The sequence below is a fragment of the Felis catus genome, chromosome D2 (assembly GCF_018350175.1).
Source record: "Felis catus isolate Fca126 chromosome D2, F.catus_Fca126_mat1.0, whole genome shotgun sequence".
In the NCBI taxonomy this organism is placed as follows: domain Eukaryota; kingdom Metazoa; phylum Chordata; class Mammalia; order Carnivora; family Felidae; genus Felis; species Felis catus.
In genome coordinates, this window is record NC_058378.1 from 81,757,307 (window position 1) to 81,780,362 (window position 23,056).

Below are 23,056 nucleotides of genomic sequence, written 5' to 3' on the forward strand. Positions count from 1 at the left end.
AAGCATCCGACTTCAGCCAGGTCACGATCTCGCGGTCCGTGAGTTCGAGCCCCGCGTCGGGCTCTGGGCTGATGATGGCTCAGAGCCTGCAGCCTGTTTCCGATTCTGTGTCTCCCTCTCTCTCTGCCCCTCCCCGTTCATGCTCTGTCTCTCTCTGTCCCAAAAATAAATAAACGTTGAAAAAAAAAATTAAAATAACAAACTTGCATCGTAAATCTACAGTCAATATCACAATCAATGATGAAAACACCAGGGGCCTTTCCGTTAAAGTCCACAACATAAAGAGAGATTCCTTCTATTTGCACAAGTTTTTAAAACTTCTTTATGTTTGAGAGACTGCAAGAAAGGAATAAAAAATTTCAGAGAAATAAATGTAAGAGAAATTATTTATAGGTGATATGACTAGTTACCTAGGAAACCCAAGAAATCAACTGAACATCTACTAAAACCAGCAAGACATTTTAATAAACAGGCCAGTCCCAGGATGTATATATATAAATCAATACAAAAATACTATTACTAAAATAAAATTGAAAATTGGATCCCATTTATAATGACAAGAAAAGAGAAATAACTAAGGGAAAAATAACGTCCAAAAAAGTCCTTAGTAAGAAATGATAATGCTGTTCATCCAAAATTATGGCTCACAACAGGACAGTGTCATAATATATATAAGCAGCTGTTAACAAATCATTAAGAGAAGACAGATACCTCAGTAACAAAGTGACCCAAGGATATGAGTGGGCCACACACACACACACAAAAAGATTCATAAATTGTTGATAAATATAAGGGGAAAAAGTTCAACTGCATTAGTAGGTACTTAAAGAGAGTCTCCTTCCCCAATTCTTCCGCCCCAGTCTTGCCCTTGCTTGTGTGGGGGGGAACTTACTCCTGGCCTCCCTCCGTGCTCAGCTCCCCTAGGGAAGGGACAGTGACTTCTATGATCCAAGAAACTAGAAAGAGGATCCTGGCTGGTAGGGCTCATTTCCCTCCAGGCTCTCCCTCTCTTCCTGGATCTGACTACGACACATTCCTTCTGGCCTGCCCTACGTGCCGTGTCAAGGGTAGTGGCCCCTCGAGGAAGTAGAATCACAGCAAGCCCACTCAGCCACAGGCCAAAAGCTCAATTCTCCCACCAACTTCCCAGTCATAACTGATTGATCCCTAATGTTCAGCCTCCTGGGCAATCAATTAGTGAATCTAAGAGGCGAAGAGTGTGTTGCTTATTAGACTTCTAAACCCAGCAATGCGTGAACATGTGAAAAGCCACCGCCTGGGTGGCTCAGTTGGTTAAGCGTCCAACTCTTGACTTTGGCTCAGGTCATTACCTCGTGGCTCGTGAGTCTGAGCCCCACGTCGGGCTCTGAGCTGCTTGGGATTCTCTCTCTCCCTGGCTCTCTGCCCCTACCCTGCTCATGCTTGCTCGCTCGCTCTCTCTTCCTCTAAAAAATAAATAACTAACTTAAAAAAAGAAAATGTGAAAAGATTTTCTAGATAATCTAGAAAATAATAATTTTCTAGATAATCTAGAAAATTGGCCAAGAAAAGGCGATGGTGGTTGACGACAAGAATGCTGCTGCTCTGGGAAAGGAAGCAGGACACAGCCTTCAGGAAGGCAAACCGCAAAGCTCAGCACCAACTTCGTAAAGTGTCTGCTCCCCTGTGAGTGCATCTGCAATTTCGATGCAGTCCAGTTCACATGTACTGTGATACAGAAAGAGTCGGAAAGAATTGCGTAAGGGGCTTCAGATCCACCACACGTCAGGATCATCAGGCAGCGATCACTCAGCGCACGGCACTAGTACATGGAAAAGACGGGTCAATAGGAGCGAATACAAGTGAGGAGATCAAACCAAATACACACAGACATTCGGGACATCATCAAAGTAGCGTTTCAAGTCCATTGAAACAAAGTAGCGGCCGCCCTGGGCGTCCATCTGAAAAGGAAATGGATCCCTGTTCTGCTCTCCATCAAAATAAATGCTAGATGGACCAGTGACTTCCATGTAAGAAAAGCAAATCTGTGAAGCTCCCGGATGAAAACACTGGCACGGCGCTAACCTCATGAAGCCTTTCTGGGTCTCAAAGCAGGGGCTATGCTCCTTTCTAGGACCCCCGTGGTAAGTACAGGAAGTGAAACATAGGTATTCTGTTCCTGTAGCAACCTTTAACAACATAACCATAATCCAATTAAGAAATACAGCCTTAAAAATGGAATATGAAAACTACTCCATCCAAAAGAAAACAGGAAAAGTATGTATGTGTTGGGCCTGTATAAAAGAAATAGAAGGATAATGAATTTAACTCCCATGTGAATAATTAGATTAAACGTAATTAGATTAAGTGTTCCATTTTAATGGAAGAGACCTTCCTCCGAATGGATTAAAATGCAACTAGTTACTGTTTACGAGAAATGCACTTTAAATATAAATACTATAGGGGCGCCTGGGTGGCTCAGTCAGTTAAGCGTCTGACTTCAGCTCGGGTCATGACCTTGCAGTTCGTGGTTTAAGCCCCACGCTGGGCTCTGTGCTGACAGCTCGGAGCCTGAAGCCTGCTTCGGATTCTGTGTCTCCCCCTCTCTCTGCTCCTCCCCTGCTCATGCTCTCTCTCTCAAAGATAAACATTTACTTTAATTTTTTATTTTTTAAAATTCACATCCAAATTAATCAGCATATAGTGAAACAATGATTTCAGGAGTAGATTCCTTAATGCCCCTGACCCATTTAGCCCATCCCTTCTCCCACAACCCCTCCAGCAACCCTCAGTTTGTTCTCCATATTTATGAGTCTCTTCTGTTTTGCCTTCCTCCCTGTTTTTATGTTATTTTTGTTTCCCTTCCCTTATGTTCATCTGTTTTGTCTCTTAAAGTCCTCATATGAGTGAAGTCATATGATTTTTATCTTTCTCTAATTTCACTTAGCATAATAAAATAAACATTTAAAAATTTTTAATGTAAATACTATAGACAGGTTGAAAGTAATAATAACAATAACAATAATAATAACAGAAAAAGGTAGTCCATGCATACCTATGTATCATTAAGCCTAAGAAAGCTGAGGTGGCTGGCTGAATATCAGAGTGGACCTAAAAGAATTTCTACACAAGATACAGAGGAGATTTTGTAATGATAAAAGGACCTAAGCAGACATAACAAGGTGTAAAACCTACTGAGAGTTTCAACATACATGAAAGAAAAAAAAAAAAAACCCAGATGTAACAAAAGGGAGAAATAGACAAATTGACAACACCAGCTAAGGTCACACTACTCTCGCAGCAACCAACAGAAAGGACGAACAACAAGCCAGTGATCTTCTAGAAGATTCGATCGCACTGTCCACCAACTCTGGCATGTGCAAGAATACCGCTCCATCCAACAGCTGCAGAAAACGCTTTCCTTCCCACCCTGCTTGTGGAACACTGGCTGATACAGACCACGCGCAGGGGTACAAAACTCGTCTCAACTGATGTAAAGATCAAAACTGTAAACAATGTGTTATCTGATCACAAAAGGAAACTAGAAACTAAAAATAAAACGATACCTTCTCCGGTTCTCAAACAGATAGAAATTAAGCAATGCATTTCTACATAAGCCATGGGTCAAAGAATTAAATTACAGGGGGAAATGTAAAATATTTTTAGCTAAATGAGAATACAAACATAGCCCTTAAAAATTTGTAATATGCAGCTAAAGATGTGCTTCCGGGGATATTTATATTTCTAGACGGTTCTGTGGGAAAAGAAGGTTTTGTGTCAGTAACCTAAGGATCCGCCACAAGAAGCTAACAAAACAGTAAAATCAAAAACAAAGTAGAAATACAAAAGGGTAGATAGAAGGCTGCCATAGAAGACAAAAGATAGGGGCGCCTGGGTGGCGCAGTCGGTTAAGCGTCCAGCTTCAGCCAGGTCACGATCTCGCGGTCCGTGAGTTCGAGCCCTGCGTCGGGCTCTGGGCTGATGGCTCAGAGCCTGGAGCCTGTTTCCGATTCTGTGTCTCCCTCTCTCTCTGCCCCTCCCCTGTTCACGCTCTGTCTCTCTCTGTCCCAAAAATAAATAAATGTTGAAAAAAAAAAAAGAAGACAAAAGATCTTTGAAACCAAAGTTGCTTGCAACACGGATAAAATTATTAAACCCTTCGCGAGGTCGAAGAAAAAGCGAAAGAAAACACGACTTAACCAATTTCAGGCATGAAAGAGACTGGCATCACTATAGAGAACAAGGGTGTTACAGTAAGAAAATACTATGAAAAACTGTATGCCAATAAATTGAGCTCAGATGACATGGACAGTTCTTTGGAAGACACAGATGATCCACCTGTCACAGAATGAGAAGTATCTGTCGGGTCCTGTATTTGTTACGGAAACAGACTTCACCATGAATGCCCTCCTCCCAACACGCCCACACACCCACACTCTCCAGGCCCAGAGGACCATGCCGATGGATGCTATCAGACATTTCAAAGGGACATGAAAATAATAATCCTACCGTCTTTCACAAACTACAGGAGGAAAGAAAACCTCCCTAACCCTTATTATAAGGCCAACATAACCCCTACACCAAAAGCAGACAAGAATATAATGAGAAAAATATTATAAACCAATATCCCCTGAACATAGACTTAAAATCCTTAATAAAGTATTAGGAAATCACAGCCAGTACTTTCTCTACACCTACACTCACACACACACACACTCACACACACACACACACACACACACACACACACACACACACACACAGGAAAAGAATGGGCGGCTCATTTGTGGACCTAAATTGTCCACATTCCCAGGACTATACCTAATTAGGCCACCCTGTTCTTATTTATTTAAAACTCTTCAGCCCACATGGATTTTACTATTCCTTTGATAACCTACTTCAATATTTCGCGGGCTTAGCTCTTAAGCGATTTCTACAAAAGACTGGTGGTGAACCACCAAGAGAAACATGCATTACAAAAATAAATAGGGTACAACCTTAAGAAATGTACTTTTAAAATTACTGTGAGTTTATCACCAGCGAACTTTGATGTTCTCAAACAGTTGTATATAAAACTGCCTTTACCCAAACCGCTGAAATCATCCAGTGTGCACATAAATCAAAGAATACCCAAGGTCAATGTAAGGAGACGATATGAAACAGAGTAAAATCAGCAAATTAGCCTGATGTGAGGCTTTAGGTTTTTTGTTGTTGTTGCTTTTACAGTTGCTGTGGTTACCCTCTGTTTCAGAGTCATTTTATCCTCCAATCAAATTTTCTCTTCAAATCAAAGGTTTAACATGGGGTAGGAGAGCATGAAAAGAGAAATGTGAATATACAGCTGAGATGATCTTCACGAGCTAGTCACTAGGTGCTAGCTAGAAAAAAACCCCAAACCCAACGCAGCACACAGTCATTCTCACCCACCCTTCGATCTGGCTGCTTTTCAAGGGGGGGTCACAGGAACAAATTAAAGCAGTGGAGACCTCTTCTGAATTTTATTAACTGATCGGCTCATGTCTTCATCTTCTGCCCAATACAAAAATGACATTCCAAGTCGAAGTTCATATATTCTCCAGAGATATTTCTTTTGCACCAACTATTAGGACACATGGTCTTTTTTTTTTTTTTTTTTTTTTTTTTTTTTTTAAGAGACAGAGCACAAACAGGGGAGGGGGAGAGAGAGAAGGAGACACAGAATCCGAAGCAGGCTCCAGGCTCTGAGCTGTCAGCACAGAGCCCGACGCAGGGCTCGAAACCACAAACTGTGAGATCATGGCCTGAGCCGAAGTCAGACGCTCAACTGACTGAGACACCCGGGCGCCCCAGGACACAAGGTGGACGCGGTCTCTGTCACCCTGGAGCTTAAACACTGACCAGGAAGACAAACAGGTGACACAACGTGATGAGCCCTTGGAAGAAGTGGCACTTGGAGCACACTCGGCAGGGGCGTCGCCCCGACCGCAGGCGGGTGGCGAGGACCAAGGACCGGACACCCTGAGAAGCGACGTTACGGCTGGGTCCCACGGTGCGGAAAGAGCTGTCCGGCAGAGACAGACGGGCGTGGAAGGTCAGAGAACGAAAGGGCAGCAACACAGAACCACTTCCCTAAGGACACACGGCTACTGATGCCGATGCCCAACATCTCTACAAACAAGCTGCCAGCTGTCAAAGCCACACCAGATTTGAACGATGCTCATTACCATCTAATGACCGTGTCGTGGTTGACAGATGGTTAAGACGGCTCCCCGGACTCACATCCTGGTGCCAGCCCTCCCCTGGAGAGGGGTCTGACCAGGCCTACTTGCTTCTGACCAACAGAATATGGCAACACTTCCGCGATTAGATTGCACAACTTGTGGCTTCTGTCTAGCGGTCTCTCTCTCTCGCCTTCTGAGCTCGCTGGCTTGGGTGACGCTAGTTTTCGTGCCAGACAGGGAACGGAGGGAGTCCTCCTGCCAAGGGCCAGCGAGAAACTGACCCCCTCTGTCCAACGGCTCTCGGGGAACCAAAGTCTGCCTGTAGCCATGTGAGCTTGGAGGCCGACGCTCTCCCAGGGCGACCTTCAGATGGGCGCCTGGCCCTTGAGTACCGCCTGTGACAGAAGCAGAAGCGGAGGGCCATGCTGTGTGCCCACATTCCTGACCCACAGAAACTGTGAGGTCATAAACGCGTGCGACTTGAAACCACTGACCTGTGGCCACTTGTTATGCAGCAACAGGTAACTGATGCAGGTGCACCTATAGTTCAAATAATTTTTACAGCCATCGTGGATAAAGGTGATTAGGGTGAGTCCTACATTTGATTTGTGACAGAGAACAGAGGACAGATAATTATTTTTTTTAAGTTCATTTATTTTGCGAGAGAGCACGAGCAGGAGAGGGGCAGAGAGAGGTGGGAGAGAGAGAATCCCAAGCAGGCTCCACGCGGTCGGTGCAGAGCCCGACATGGGGCTCGAACTTACAAACCGTGAGCTCATGACCTGAGCCAAAACCAAGAGCCAGACGCTTAACTGACTGAGCCATCCAGAACAGCTAAATATTAAACAGCAAGCTTCCCTGGCAGAGAAAACATATTTGGGCTGAGTCCACACATGTCCTTTTACTGCAGATATAAAGTGTCAAAAATGCCGGACCCAGAAAATGGGTCCCTAGCCCTATTTCCCTGCCAGTCCCTGAGGGTCAGGATCCACCCCAGGGGCAGTCCCCAGGATTGACACAGTAAACATCTCAAGCATCTTTCTACTCAGCGTCTTTCTGGAAAGATGAGCTGCTATCTCCTCAAACTCTGATCCCCCTGGGAGAGCTCTGAAGGGTTCCAAACCTGGAAGGGCACTTGGGAGTCATGGCTCTTTCCAGGGTAGCCACATAGTAAACCACCGTGGGCTCTGAAATCAACCATGTTGTATGGTTGGGGCTGAGCCTCCCAGGAGACAGAGGAGAGGCAAATCGCAGGCGCTCTGTGCTTCAGTCCCTTCCTCTATAAAATGGAAATAATTACAGCACACCCCTCCCAGGACTGTCGCGAGACTTCAATAAGAGAATTCCCATGAAGGGCTTAGCCCAGCAGGTGCTGAATGTTAGGCTCCGTGCCAGGGTCATCACAAGGGCTGGAATTAGCGTGTCAATTTCTTTCTTGCCTGTTTGGACAGTATTTCCTGGGTATAATCTTCCTGTGCCACCTGCTAGCTGTGTGACCTTGTACAACTTGAACTTCCTGACCTTGGCTTTCATATCAGGAAAAGAGAGCGGTCAGAGTGTCTCCTGCCCAGACCCATGGTGACACGCAGAGGATGCGTATACGCTCTTGGCTCAGTGCTGACACACGGAAGTTACAAAAGCAAATACGCCTCTAAGAAATTCCTTAATTCTGTCTGTCTTCAAAGGTAGAGCAAGGACCCTCAGGAAACAGGACTCTGTCCAGGTACGCAGGTAAAAGTGGTCCCGTAATGTGTTGAACTAAGACTAAATGAACATATATATATATATATTTTTTTTTTGAAAATTCATTTGCTTCTTTGCAACTCAACGGAAAAGGTAGCCAGAACCAACAGTTTAAGATGCAGGAGATAAACAGTCTTGGCAGTGAGGGAAAACATGTCTTTCCATTTACTGATTTTTCTTCTACAAATTGGGGCAATACCGGCCACATTCAGTCTTAGGGTGAAACATTTTTGTCAGAGTCTGGAATGTTCCAAGTTTTAGTGACTAGAAACGCAAGGATGCAGGGCCTCTAACTGGCTGTACTACTGCAATCACATAGTCTAATTGGTAATTAGCACAAAAGTTAAGAGCTTATATATAAGCTTCACCCACAAAATGAGAAAGATTTCTATTTCTACAGAAATGCTACAAGCACCTACCCAAGCACCTTGATAAGCGTTTTGTATTTTGCATTTATTTTCCTTGTAATTCTACTCTCAGTCCTCCTCCCCAACCCCCTTCCCCACAAGCCAGTGGAAGGTGAGGGCTGGGAAAATCATGCCCCTGACCTGGGTCCCTGACATCACTCATGCTTCCTCCAGCTCTGTGCTGAGCCTGCAGCATGTCCCATGCAGTGGAGAAAGAAATGGGGATGATCGTTTTGTTTGCTATAACCAAATGATATCTGACATTATTAGGACACTCTCAGACGGTCCTCATTAGCAAAGAGATGCCCCAACCCAAGACCGGGAAAAACAAAGACTGAACCGGTGCGCCTGGGTGGCTCAGTGCGTTAAGCATCCAACTTGACTTCAGTTCAGGTCATGATCTCGTGTTCGTGGGTTTGAGCCCCCGTCGGACTCTGTGCTGATGGTGCAGAGCCTGCTTGGGATTCTGTCTCCCTCCATCTCTGCCCCTCCCCCACTTGCTCACGCTCGCTCTCTCCCTCTCAAAATAAATAAACATAGGGGCACCTGGGTGGCTCAGTCTGACTTCTGCTCAGTCATGATCTCACGGTCCGTGAGTTCGAGCCCCGCATCGGGCTCTGTGCTGACAGCTCAGAGCCTGGAGCCTGCTTCAGATTCTGTGTCTCCCTCTCTCTCTCTCTCTCTCTGCCCCTCCCCACTCCTGCTCTGTCTCTCTCTCAAAAAATAATAATAATACATAAATAAAAATAAACTTAAAAAAAAAAGACTGAACCATGAGATTTAAGACTGGAGAAAAAGAAACAGAAGCATCCTGCCCTCCCAAACCTCCGCTGCCCCTGTGTTGACCTCTGGGATTAACCTGCACACACATCTTCCAACAGAGGGAGGGATGGGGGCGGGGGCCACAGAAGCTGAGCACTCTGTGCCTCCCAAGGCGCGACCCCAAACCTCCATCGCTGAACTGACAGTGGTACCCTGTGCCCCCCAATCTAAAAAAGAACTCAAGTCACAAAACTTTCTGCCCAACCTGCCCGTAATCCGATGCTCACAACAACCCAGCAAGGTAGGCTGTGTCCTGATTCTCCCTGGACAAATCAGGAAACTGAGGTTCAGAAAGATTCCCTAGTTTCCCCAGGTCACATGGCTGTAAAGAGGCCAAGCCAGACCTGTGCAGTCCAAGTCCCAGGTCTGGCATGGCCCCGGATACCTGTCAATGTCATCACTGCAGTGCGAGAACACACGGCACCCTCAACGCACTAACCCCGCGTGCAAGTGACATCAGGGGAGGGAAGTTAAGATCTCTCTTTACCTGATGGCATTTATGCCCATAAGAGGAGCAGAAGCGTCTATTAGGGATTTTTTTTCATGCTACAAGACAGTTGTCTTGACTTGGCCTTTCAAACTCTGTCCTGTCTAGTCCCTCCTGCCACTCCTTTGAAACCACTTTCCTACTCTGTCACCAATGCTGTGGCCCTCAGCTGTGCTAAGAAAGAAGGTTGCAAAGCACTTTTTCAGGGTGGGCAGAGACAAGGAAAAAGAGAGACGCTGAGCCACGTGTCAGGGGGACAGGAAGTTTCAGGAGGACACCTACTGCCGCTGAGTAAACTATATGCTCCAAGGAACCGACTCTCCCTGCTAAGAAACCGGAAGTAAAACTTCATGAACTGAGTACACTAAATCCAAATTTTAGTGACAAACCAGGCGTCTGGTTTCTCGAGCTAAATCAGTAGAGAAGTCATTCTGCATGGGATCACGTTATTCATTGCAAGAGTTACAAAGACACACAGATGAACGTTTCAGTCACCGGCTTACCCCATTATACGATCCGCTCTCGATATGAGAACTTTAAAGTATGGAACGAATTCAATATACGCTCCTGGACGGCTCACATGAATGGAATTCTGTTGACACCTCTTCTGGCAGAGGAGCGGCTTCTGGGAGTGTATGCCGGCCTTGTTTCCCAGCTGTTCGCATTCTGCCTCAGCCAGAGGGAGACGGGAACAGCTGACGGCTTCACCCCCAAAGCTCAGCCTGGCCCCATCATTAGCACATCTCACCCCTGCAGCTGCCAAGGCAAAGACTAACATGCCAGCAGGGAAGCAGCTGACTTGCTTTTCTGACCAAGCTCTGGAGTCTTGGAAGCCGAGAAGCAGGGCGCCAGGTGGGCTCGACTCATTTTCTGCACATCTGTAGGATCCGCTCGCTCTACGTGCCAGGAGGTGAGCAGCTGTGTCTGGTTTTCTCGCCGTCATATCCCCAGTTCCTGGCACAAATCCGAGATCGCTGTAGGCAAATAAATGCGATGACTAAGAAAACCAAAGCCTCAACGTTGGGGATTCCCAGTTCTGAAAGCATGGTAGACTGAGCAGATTCAGAGAGAAAACTTTCTCACTACAAACACAAAACTGTGAAATAAAATGTGGCACGTCTGTAGTATAGCCATATCTAAACTGGAATGAAAGGAAAGGAAATTGCCAGGATCCATAAATTAAAAAAAGAATTAAAAAAGAACACCCAGAGCATTCAAACCCTGCCAACGCCATTGATGCCACGAAGACTCAGCAGATACAGGTCTTTAGTCTAGGACCTGTCAGGTTAATGACAGGCAGTATGATTGCATACATAGGACATGGGGAACCAGAGCTGGGACTCCTGTGTAAAGCCAGGATCCTTCAGGACTGCCCTTCCCAAGTTCAAGGGCCTAGAAGAACTCTACCAAGTACCCTAGGGAAACTACAAAGTGGCACGTCTACCCAGAGAACTCGTGAAGGTTAGGGGGTGTCCCAGGAAAAATCAAAACCTCAAGCCTTCACCGCATGGGTGTAAAAACCAAAAAGACAATCATCGTATGGTACGCAATGCCCCAAATGAGAAATTAACATAAAAACTGAGCTCAGATGAGTGAAATCTTGAAATAGCCATCATAAGTAAATAAACCAGTCCACTACACCCTTCATAATCCCAGGTGCATAGGACTCTCATGGAAGCAACAGTAGTGGATGTGAAAGTCTGAAAAGGAGCTCAAAATCTGAAATTGAAAGGCACTGGAAGAGATAACTCATGACAATACAGATTCAGCACCCTAAGACACAGAAATAATAGAATAATCTAAAAGGGAAGATGGATAAATAAATACGTGTATATGCTTTGTACATTTTATAAACACACACACACACACACACACACCTAAAATCTCCACCTCTCCAAAACTTTTAAAGACACAGAATACACAGAAACCATAATAGCATAATAGAGATAATGAAAGGACATCATTGAGAAATTATCTGGCAATTAAAAAAAAACCAAAATAAATCTATAAATGAAAAATTAAAGGCATTGGAAAATAAAAGTCAATCCATAGACAGTTTCAACAGTAATATAGACATTGCTTGAAAGAGAACCGGGAAATGAACTTTAGCCCTGGAGACATCACCCGGAGTATAAAGCAGAGCGATAGAAACAAAGAGAAATTAAAAGCAGTATGACTGAATAATAAGGTTCCATTACATATACTAGAAGTCCAAAGAAGGTAATGGAGAAAATAGAGACAAGGCAGTAATTGAAGAGACAATGGTGAAGAATTTTTAATAATTGACTGGATTCAAGACACACATCAAGGGCAGATATACACAAATTAAAAATAAATCTGTATCAAAAATCCTGATCATAAAAACTACAGAACCACAATACAGACAACCAACCAAACAAACAAAAAAACCAAAGAACAATCTTAAGAGCAACCAGAGAAAACCTTAGTGCAAAGGAAAACAATCATTAAAGACTTCTCAACAGTAATAGAGACCAGGATACAATAGGTAATATCTGTTAAAGGACAATAACCATAACCTAGAATTCTATATGTAGCTAACATTCATGAAAAAGAGGAAAAAAAAAACATTTTTCAGGCAAACACAGAGAATTTGCTACTCATGGATCTTCAATGAAACACTACTTTCATAAGAAGCAAACTAAATCTGGGAGGCAGAGGAACTCTTAACACTGGACTAATCAAAATAAGTCAGGACTATTAAAAAACAAAAAGAAAGCCTACCACCACCCTATGACATTTTTTGATAGTGTGTTTCAATATAGTAGAATAAAATGCTAGGTAAAAACCATCAGTGGGAGAAGAGATGAAAGGCGTTAAGCATTCTCAGCCTGTAGTACTATGTGAGAAGAGGCTAGAGTTATTGACCACCTTTACACTTTGGTACCTGAGGTGCAAATGTTAAAAATTTAACAGTACTACTAAAATTGTGGAAGTGGAATATGTAACCTCTAAATTAATGGAACCGGACAGAAGTAGGTGTAAATAACCCTTCAGTAATATAATATGATACAGGAAAAGAAAAGTATCTAAAAATAGCGATAGTAAATAGAAAAAAAATGGAGGAAGAGTTCAAAATTATCAAAGCTACAATAAATGTAAATGGATAAAATTACTTGGTTAATAGGCAGCAATTACAAAGTTTTAAAAATCCAGGCATATTTTGTTTATGATGGATACTTGTGAAATATAACATGGAAAATTTTAAAGTAAAGGGATAGGAAAAAATATACCAGAAAAATTTTAACCAAAAGAAAACTGATATAGTAATTTTCTCTTAGACCAATCTGAGGGTGTACACAGTGGAATGGACCAAAAAAAAAAAAAAAAAACTAACCTCCAAAAGTAATAATGCAAACATTGACAGAATTACAAGAAGAAAAAAAAGAAAACTCATGATTCTATTGGAGTTTCTAAACCTTTCTTGAAAACAGAAATACTGAGCAAAAAAAAAAAAAAAACCTATTTGTCATAGTATGACTTGACATCAGTTAATAAGCTTAATTTAATTGACATTTCTAGAACCCTATACCCAATACATTATTTTCAAACACACATGTAATTTTTCCAGAAATCAACCATGCATGAGCTCATAAAGAAAACTTCAAATGGATTTGAATCGATAGGACACAGATGACTTTTTCTGACACTAGTGTGATAAAATCAGATAAATAACAAAGAAACTACCATTCCTCAAGCATTTGGAAAGTAAAAGACAAACACACCAATCAAAACATATGTCTAAATAACTTAGTAATAAAAAAAATGCAAAAAAAAAACCCATAATGCAAGTTATAGACCATTTTGGGTAGGATGATATCACAAAACTAAAAGCAAAATGTGTGCAACGGCAAATGCAGCAATCAGAAGGAAAATTTTACCCTTTGTGAATACAACAGAAGAGACAGATGACTGAAAGTGGAAGAGCTAATCTTTCACAGAACAGTGTAAGTTCCAAGAAAGTAGAAGAAAGGGATGAGGATTTAATGAAATGGAAAACAAAAATAAATCTATAAAAGAAAAACACAACAAAGTTATTTAAGACGGAGAAAATACGAATAGCACTTTATCCATTGAGGAGATTAAACTGTCAAATTTCTCGTAAAAAAAGCACCACACCCTGATATGAAGTGGCAACAACTTTCAAGGAAAAACTAACCTTGTATACCTAATCTCTCCTAGGAATTGAAAAAGAAGCAAGGAAGGCATGCTAATTCCCTTTCTGAGGCTAATGGCAAAGCTTTGAAATGAAAATTAAACATGTTTACAGAAAGGAAAATTAGAGACTAAAGTTGGTTATGAACATTGCTCTATAAGGAGCTAAAGACTTAAATAAAATATTAGTAAATAGAATCCAACACTGTATTTTAAAAATGCATCCAAATCATAGAGGACTTATCCTAACCATTCAAGGATGGTTTAACAACATAAAATCTATTAATACAATGCATTACACTAACAATAGAGGAGAGGAGGGAGGAAAAATCAACAACACATAAACAAGTGATCAACAAATGCTGAGGAAAAGTTTGAATAAATTAAGCAACGATTTATATATGTTAAAAGGAAAACATTGTAGCAAACTAGCAGTATAGGGAAATGTACTTAACCTGATAAAACGTATCTAACAAAAATTCACAATAAATATATTAATGGTAAAAAGCAGCTACAGTTACTTTCACTGAAGTTGAGAAAAAAAAACCCAAGGACATTTGCAATCACCATGTTTGTTTATCATTGTAATGGGCAATGCTAGTCAATGAAAGAAGAAAAATAAAAGAGGTAGAATGCATAAGAACTGTAAAGAAAAAACAAAATTTACCATCATTTTCAGATAGTAGTTCTTTTAGAATTTTTATGAAATCAACTTACAAACTATTGGAATAAAAATCAAGCAAAGTCTCTGAATTCAAAACCAAAACACAAAAATCAGTAACATTAATTTATACTGAAAAGAAAACATCAATGAGAACTTTTCTGGTGAAGGGGGGAGGGGCAGAGAGAGAGGGAGAGAGAGAATCTTAAGCAGGCTCCACAACCAGTATGGCTCAATTTTACCACCTTGAGATCATGACCTGAGCCAAAATCAAAAGTCAGATGATCAACCAATTTAAGCCACACAGCAACCCGTGAACTTTTTAAAAAGAAGTAATTCCACAAACAAAACAAGAATAGTCATAAGCTGGTATTTGTAGAAGCTAAATAATAGAATTAGACATACGTGTGCTCACTATACCCGTCTGTCTACTTTTGTATGTGTTTAACATTTTTCATATCAAAAAGCTAAAACCTAAAAATAAAAATAGTGATACCATTCAGAATAACAAATCTATTATGTACCTCAAAATATATCTCACAAAGATATGCAAGAGCTTTAAAGAGAAATTAATTAAAACTTACTGAATAACATTAAAAAACACATGAATAAAGAAATGACCACATTCATGAAGTGAAGCTTTGATGTCATGAGGTAGTCAATTCTCCCTCAAATTAAGCTGTAAGTCCCCATAGGGTATTTTGCAGAACTTATCAAGAAGATTCTAAAGTTCATATGAAATATTAATGTTTCAAGAATAATCAAAATAATTTTAAAGTAGAGTAGGGAGAGGAGGAGGGGAAATTAATGTTTTCTGAGCACTTAGCAAGAGCTGTCCAAAGCACTTTCCATGTATTATCTCATTTACTCCTCTTCACACCCCTTTAAAAGTAGCACATGCTATTATTGTCACCATTTCATAGAGGGAAAGACTGGGGGGAAAAAAACTGCACAACTTGTGTGGGGTTTAGGGTGACCAATCTTCATGGTTTGCCCAGCACTAAGGGCTTCCTGCAACACAGGATTCTCAACGTGAAGACTGGGAAACTCCCGACAATACAGGATATTAACCACCTTTCCAAGGTCACAGGTCAGTAACTGGGTGACAGAACTGATATGTAAACACTGGTAAGCTGACCTCTGTGTCTGTCCTCTACACACTCTATGCCAACCAACCTAAACACTTAGGACTGATTACAAAGTACAGAAAATTGAATCCAGGAGGATGCTGGAAATAGGATAAATAAATGTGCAACAGAACAAGGAACCCAGAAGCATATCTGTCTATACTTGGTATTTCACCAAAAGAGAGAAAGGATTCAGTAAATGTTAACTAGGATGATCGGTTATCTATATGGGAAAAAAACAGATGTTGGCTTCATACAATAAATAAAAAATAAAGTCAAGTTATACTAAAAGTGAACAGCAAAAAGTTAAAATTTAGAAGAACTTATTTTTAAATCTCTATAGGAGCTTAGTAAAGAGAAAAAGATTTACTGAACTCAACCTAGAAAAATGGGCAAATGATAAGAATAAATAATTCAAAGAAGAAACACAGAAAACAATATAAAAAGACTCTCAGAGTCTCTAGTAACCAGGAAATTGACAATTAAAATAATGAGATATTTCACCTCCAGCTTAGCAACATTTAAAAGTCTGAAATTGCCAAGTATTTGCAAAACCATAGGTAACCAGAACTTTCTAACAAGTAAGCATCTAAACTGGTACAACCAATTTAGAAAGTGACAGAGCAAAACATAGGAAAGTGGAAAATGGGCATACTCTACTACTCAATTCATTTGTAATAGAGTCCCTAGAGCTCATACCTATATAAGGAGATAGGTACAAGTATCTTTGCACCATTGCAATATCAAGAACTGGGAAAAACAGATATTTATCAACAGGAATGCACAATTTATGGCTCATTCAATTAAAAGGAATGAAGCAAGCATATGTACCAACATGAATAAATCTTTAAAATATTGATTTAAAAAAAGTAAGTTGCAGAAGCCTGTTGTATATAGTTGGGTACTGTTTATGTGATGTTTCAATATAAAAAGTGTGTGTGTATATGTGTGTGTGTGTGTGTGTGTATATATATATATATATATATAAAGTTTTCAGAGTAACAGTTGTTTCTGCAGAAGAAGGAAGAAGTGGATGGGTAGGGAGAACAGGGGACTGATATAAATAGATCTTGAACATTTTACATCTTTAAATTTTCAAAATTCTGAAGCACATATAGTAAAACCTGTTGGGATGAGCACTGGGTGTTGTATGGAAACCAATGTGACAATAAATTATATTTAATATAAAAAATTAATAAAATAAAATAAAATAAGAAAAAACCTGGTTGATAAGAATATGGGTGTATAACTTACTCTGGAACCTTTTCTCAACTTTTGAAATATTTTACATTTTATAAGCGAATGGATGATGGGGACAAAAAGTCTTTTTCAATCATCTTTTTCATGATCACAACTTATACTGAAATTGGCTGAAAAAATGATTTCAGTTTAGAAATTTTACTTAGTAGGTCACACTTCTGGAATGCATCTATCCCATCAACCTGAGTGCAGTTGCACTTTAAGATATAACACAGACTCCAAATTCTAATGCAGGCTAGGCTCTCGCAAACACTACCAAAAAATCCAGGATTTAGAATCAAAAACAAAAAGGCAGAACCAGGTTCTCAGGGACTATTCAGATTCATGTGAACACAGAGTTCATGAGAAATGCTTAAATCCTATTCTGGCTTTAATTACAAACATAGCAAAACAGCAAACAAGGAATCTATTGGTCAAACAACAAGCCAGTGCTCACCGTACCCTGCTGAGCAACCTCAGTAGTTCTAAGAATGGATCCTCCGAACGGATGGGGGAAGCCAAAGCTTCCAGGAGCAGGTGAATGGATGGAAGGTCCAGGGTTGGTCCAATGAGACTGCCCAATTTTTTAAGTAGTTGTCTAGAGCCTGAGCTCTTCACGTAGCCTTGGGAGGACATAAAAGCTTAAAAGATGAAAGATATCAATATGACGCTGAATTATTCAGGTTCTCCATTCCATCATCTGTCAGCTGGAGGCCAGGCATACTGGACGTTAGATAAAGCACAAGGATGCAGAGTGAAAAACGAGCTGGAGGAAGTATGGAGATTGAAATGGCAGCCTGTTGGAGAGCATGACGTTCGATCCCGTTCAAATAAAGTTGATTTGAACTGCATTACCATTCTGCTTAAAACTAAGCTAAATTGCAATCTCATTGCTATAGATGTTATTATTATTCCAAAGGCAGAGTACGTAGACTACCAAACGTTCGCCAGGGCTAGGGGAAGACCTCGTCTCCATCACGACACAGCCTAGAGACTGCCCTTGCACCCGCAACTTCGCAGACTCACCATCGGAAGCCACGGTCTCCTTCTCTGCCGAGTGACGGTAGCAGCAGGAACGACTGAGAGATTCTCACACGAGAAGGGTATGAGATGGGACGTGCAAAGATCTTAGAACTGCTCCCGGCACCAAAGCCCTCAATAAATGTCTTTTTAGGCAACTACGTGCTGGTATAAAAACTTCTGGTTTAATAAAATACTAAACAAACACAGAAAGACATAGCTGCTAAAAATGCACAGTAACGATTTCTTGAAACGTTCGGTCCAGATTATATCAACTTCACTTTCTCAATCCCAGGGAGCTGATAATTGAAGAATTGTACATACTACAGAGTTGTCTAAAACAGCTCCCAGTGGGGACACGGCTAAAGGGCTACAGGGCTAGCCATGTGGTACGGAAGAAACATCTGAAAATGTTTCTCATACCTGTCTTTGTAAATCATAGACGCTGCAGGAACAGTTCAGCTTAAAAAGGCTTCTGGAATGCAAAACAAAAAATTTGTTTTGCAGTTGTAATGAGTTCATTACAGCATCATCCACACCCGGAAGGAATCTGTTTAGCATCTTTACATGATGCAGTTGCATTGCTTGGAAAAAAAAAAAATCTTCAGTTTCCACAGCTGTAACATCTACCTAATTAGGTATATACTGACTTCAAGCATTTGTAGACTTTAAAAAGAAAGTTTTAAAACATTTAAAAATGGATGTAATTTTTGTTTCCACAAGGAAGGAACAGAAAGAGCCAAATGACAGTTAAGAGAAAGAAAGCGTGTCTATATGTAGGGTGCGGTAACAGAAGCCATGGATGTACATGGCAGACCCACAGGTGTTTATCTGCACTCTCTCCAAAACCCCACAATAAGGAATAATAATACCAGTAATTTAAAAAAAACAATGCATTGGAGACAACAGGTAAGAGAGAACAACAAAGCTTTGGAAGATGGAAGAGGATAGATGAGTGGTTCCCTACTTGGCAGAGAAGATGGGAAGCCAGCTGCTTAGAGAGGAGGGAAGCCGCTGAGAAGGTGAGATGGATGAGAAAAACCTGTAAGTGCTTGGGAACAGGAGTCATGGGCACCTCTGACAGCCAATACAGGCTGGGCTGAAATACTGTCCAAGGAAAGAGCCCCAGATCCCTTGAGAAGCCGCCATGGGGAAGGGATGGCCCCTTCCTCTCTGATAGGTGAGGAGATGTATCTTCTGGAGACACCGAAGCAGGGAAGTTCTGTGCTCAATGACCCCAGGCATAGCTGAGGGAGGGAGGGGAAGCAAGGTGTCAAACTGAAAACAAAAGAGTTAAAAAAAAAAAAAAGCAAATCACACTTAAACACCTTAACCCTATCCCCCTTGCTCAGTTCACAGACCCTCTAATCAGGCTTCAATCTCCTCAACAGGAGGGTGCATGGTTCTCCTTCGGAGAAACGGACCAGCCTAAGAAAGAAGCATAGTCAGGGATGTATGAAGGTCCCTGCAATAAAGTTGTGCTTTGGAAGCATGCAGAACTGTCAATCAGCCTCTTAGCGTCTCATTATGAAATGGAAACAACCAAAACTCAGACATTTGAAGAAAGTCAGAGACTATAACAAATGGGGGTGGGGAAGGATCTCAGAGCTAATGAGGAGAATGAAGTGAGCAAAAGAATGCTCAAAAAATAAAAATTAATACACTCCAAGAGTTTGCTGAAATCTTACATATTTTACAAAATAAAAAGGGACAGAGCACGAAATAACTTGAATAGCGAGGTAAAGAAACTCTCCCAGAAAGCAGAACACAAATGCAGAGATGAAAAATAAATAACAAAATTACAGAATGTTTTTGGGAGGTTGGGAGAGCCAGCTGATAGCAGTTTCATTAAAAGCATGACAAAAACCAGTGATGAAGAAAATAATTGAAGAACACAAGGAAGTCGACTAGAATTTTATAGCTTGAGTGTTCAAACTGAAAGGGTATACAGAGTCCCCAGCACAATTGCTGATAAGAACTTAGTTAAAGCAAGTCACCATGAAATGTAATAATACTAGGGATAAAAACGATGGTAATAGGTTCCAGGAAAAAAAAAAGTCTACATTTAAAGGATCAACAGAGTGCCATCAAATTCTCAAGCAGCAATGGGCACACAGACAATTAAGATCTGTCTTGTAAAATACCGAGGAAAGAGGATTTTCATCTTGGAATTTTATACCTAAACCAACTAGCAGTCAAGGGTGGAACAGACGTACATATTTGTACACAAGGTATGGCAGGCACACATTTCAACCTTCTTTCTTATTCACATGTTTGCGATACCAATGTGTACAGATAAAAATACGTACTTACCTATTTTCCCAGGCAGGTAGCCAAGGCCCTGTGTCCTACATCGACAGAGAGAAAATCTGCTACGAAGGCGTCTGAAAGTATCCTTATTTTCCTGATAAAAGAGACTTGGCTGGCTCTGCTTTTTCCCTCTTCTGCCCTATCACTGCCTAGAATTCAGATATAATATAAGAGGTAGAGCAGCTATCATGAGACCATGAAGCAGGAAAGGCAAAAATCAACATGTAAGGATGCCAGTGACAAACAAAAGTAAACGCTTGGGTCACCGGTAGTCTCGCAGACCCACTGTGCCAGCTACTACACTGCTTACTTCAAAAGTGTGTATCATATGAAGGAAAAAAAAAAACTAAAGAAAAAAAATTCTGTAGTCAGGTTTTCCGTTATTTCATGCCGAAAATATTCCTAACAAGTTATCAAATGGTTTTGCCTCCCACACACCCTTCCTCAGAAAGTTACTGGAAGGTGTGCTCCACAAAAATAAGGAATAGATTAAGAAAGACGAACTTACGGTGCTCATAAAACAGGTGATCCAACAGAGGAAGGGTGCAGAAAGAAATGAAAGTATCTTAGTATTACGGGTAGTCTTGAGACACAGCCGCACTGTATGCTTAAAAGTAACCAGTTCATATTGGAACAAAAGAATAAAGGGCTCCAGGAGAGAGAACATCAAATAAAAACAAAGAATGGATAGGGTACCTGTACCATCTTGTTGCAAGAAATTTAATAGTTCTTCCAGAAAGTTTGGGAGGTAGAGATTGGTACACCAGAAATAAAGCAAAAGAACAGGTTTTGTTTTTGTTTTTTTTTCAAAAAAGCAATTATTAACTCTAGGAAAAACAAAAAGTTGCAAGAGGTATGAAATGCAGTCATAGGACACCACGTGGCTCAACTGTGAACAGTATTTGCAAAACCTTCAGAGTGCAAACACTGAATTTTGTTTTTTTTTTAAAAATTATGGCAACACTATACTGGAAAGTTGGAAAGAAGGGATGCCAGTGTAGCTGGAGTAGAAGGAGTAAGGGGGGAATGGGGGTATGGTAAGAAAGGATATCATAGAGGAAAACAGGGATTAGGTTATCCAGAGGTTTGAATTTTCTTTGCTAAGAGCTGTAGAAAGCCACTGGAGAGTTTTAAACAGGAAACCAGCATGATCCAACTCATGATTGAAAATGATGACTTTGGCTGTAGCACTGGGAAGAATACACTGTGCAGGGGCAGGAAGGAGAGCCAGCAGACCCGTCAGGAGGCTACTCTAGCAGGGATAAGAGGCTCCTGCAGAAGACAGAGAAGAAGAAAAGGAGGGCTGGGTTGCGGAAAGCACACCTAGAAAGCGAGGGCAGAGGGTAGATGGAAATACATGTTGGAGGTCGGTGGATTTTAGGGAGAGAGGGATGGCTTTCTATGTGTTAGTGTGAGACATCTGGAAAAGGCAGAAGGTGTTATCACTGAGTCTGGAAGAGTGGGGGACGAGTGGATTCAGGAGTAGGGGGTCTGGGGTCTAGGGTTCTGTGTTGGACGTGTTGGGGGCTAAGATGCCACTAAACAGCACCCAACAGGCAACTCTTCTGGGGCATGGGGTCCACACACAGGGAGACAACCCCCAGGATATACTCTGCCTTCAACAAGCAGTAATTTCTCCTTTTCTCTTGCCAACGCAAATGAATGTTTTATTACATGCTTGGATTTTTAAGCAACCTCAGTGCTATGATTTGGGGCACGGATTGATTTAAGAATTGATACTGAGAATCCAAAGATAAACAAGCAGTGAACCCTGGGATATCACAACATATAACCCATTCAAAATGTTTAGGTCTAACTGGTTTTCTATCTGAGGCATCTCTATCCCAAGGAAAAATCCCATATTTCTCTCTAACAAGCCGGCCGTCACAAAATAATAAAAGTCCCCCATTTCGCGAAATAATTTCCCATTGTTATTTGATTTAGTAAACATTGTCTTCTAAAAAAATGTAATATTATCCACGCTCAGTGGATTTCTGTCTATGCGTATAGAGCATATGCAAGTTAAAGACCACCTCGGGCACACTTTGAGACTCTGTAGGAGTTTTAAAAAGTTCTTTCCCAATAAACATTCAAAGGGACCAATTTGTACAAAAGTCTTTCAAAAACGCTTTTGACTACCATGATTTTGATCTGCAGGTCACAGAGCTCCTTCAACAGTCGGCAGAATTCTGCCTTGGCTTCCACACTGCTTTGTGCAATCCTTCGATTTAATCATTACTTCCCAGATTGGTCTTCATTACTGTGTGGATTTTAACGAGAGCTGGGTTTTAGCCACATTATAGTAGACGTGGTGGGGGTGGAGGATAGCAGTGGCAACTGCAAAATAAAACGTACCATAAAGTGGTAACGGCTCATGATTGAGGCCAGTTGTTGAAAAATAAATGCCTGTTACAGTAGAGAACCATAGACACGGAGAGTTGGAGGCCAAGGCAAGTCTTTCATTGGTAGGCCGACAGCGCCTCTAGCGGCAGAAAGACCGCGGTGGCGGCGTCCAGGGGAAGCTTCCGAATTTGTAACAAGGCACCTGCTGGGTGAGCCCTCATTAGGCAAAAACAAAGGACTCACAGGTGCCCCGCGTTAAGGGGATGCGACTCGAGGACACGCAGGCCTATGAAACAGCCATAATGCCTACGTCTCGGTTTCACTTCGAAGTGAGTTGTCACTTTACACAGGTTGATTGAAGGATTATTTACAGCCCAGAAAGTCACGGAGTGGCGGGAGGAGGAAACATTCTGCTAAAGTTTGGCCGCCGCCGCCAACTAAGGGAGCGATCCGGAATAAAAAAGAAGGAAAGGAAAGCACAGAAGTAGGTGAAGAGGCAATTAAAAAAAAAAAAAAAAAAGAACGCTGTGGCACGCAGCACACCT

General features: G+C 41.5%; 1 protein-coding gene across 3 annotated transcripts in view; it reads right to left on the reverse strand.

Annotated features, from left to right (window-relative positions):
• The window catches only part of ADAM12 (ADAM metallopeptidase domain 12), a 349,535-nt gene that overhangs the window by 324,394 nt on the left and 2,085 nt on the right, over nt 1-23,056 (reverse strand). The gene's annotated exons all lie outside the window — the stretch shown is intronic.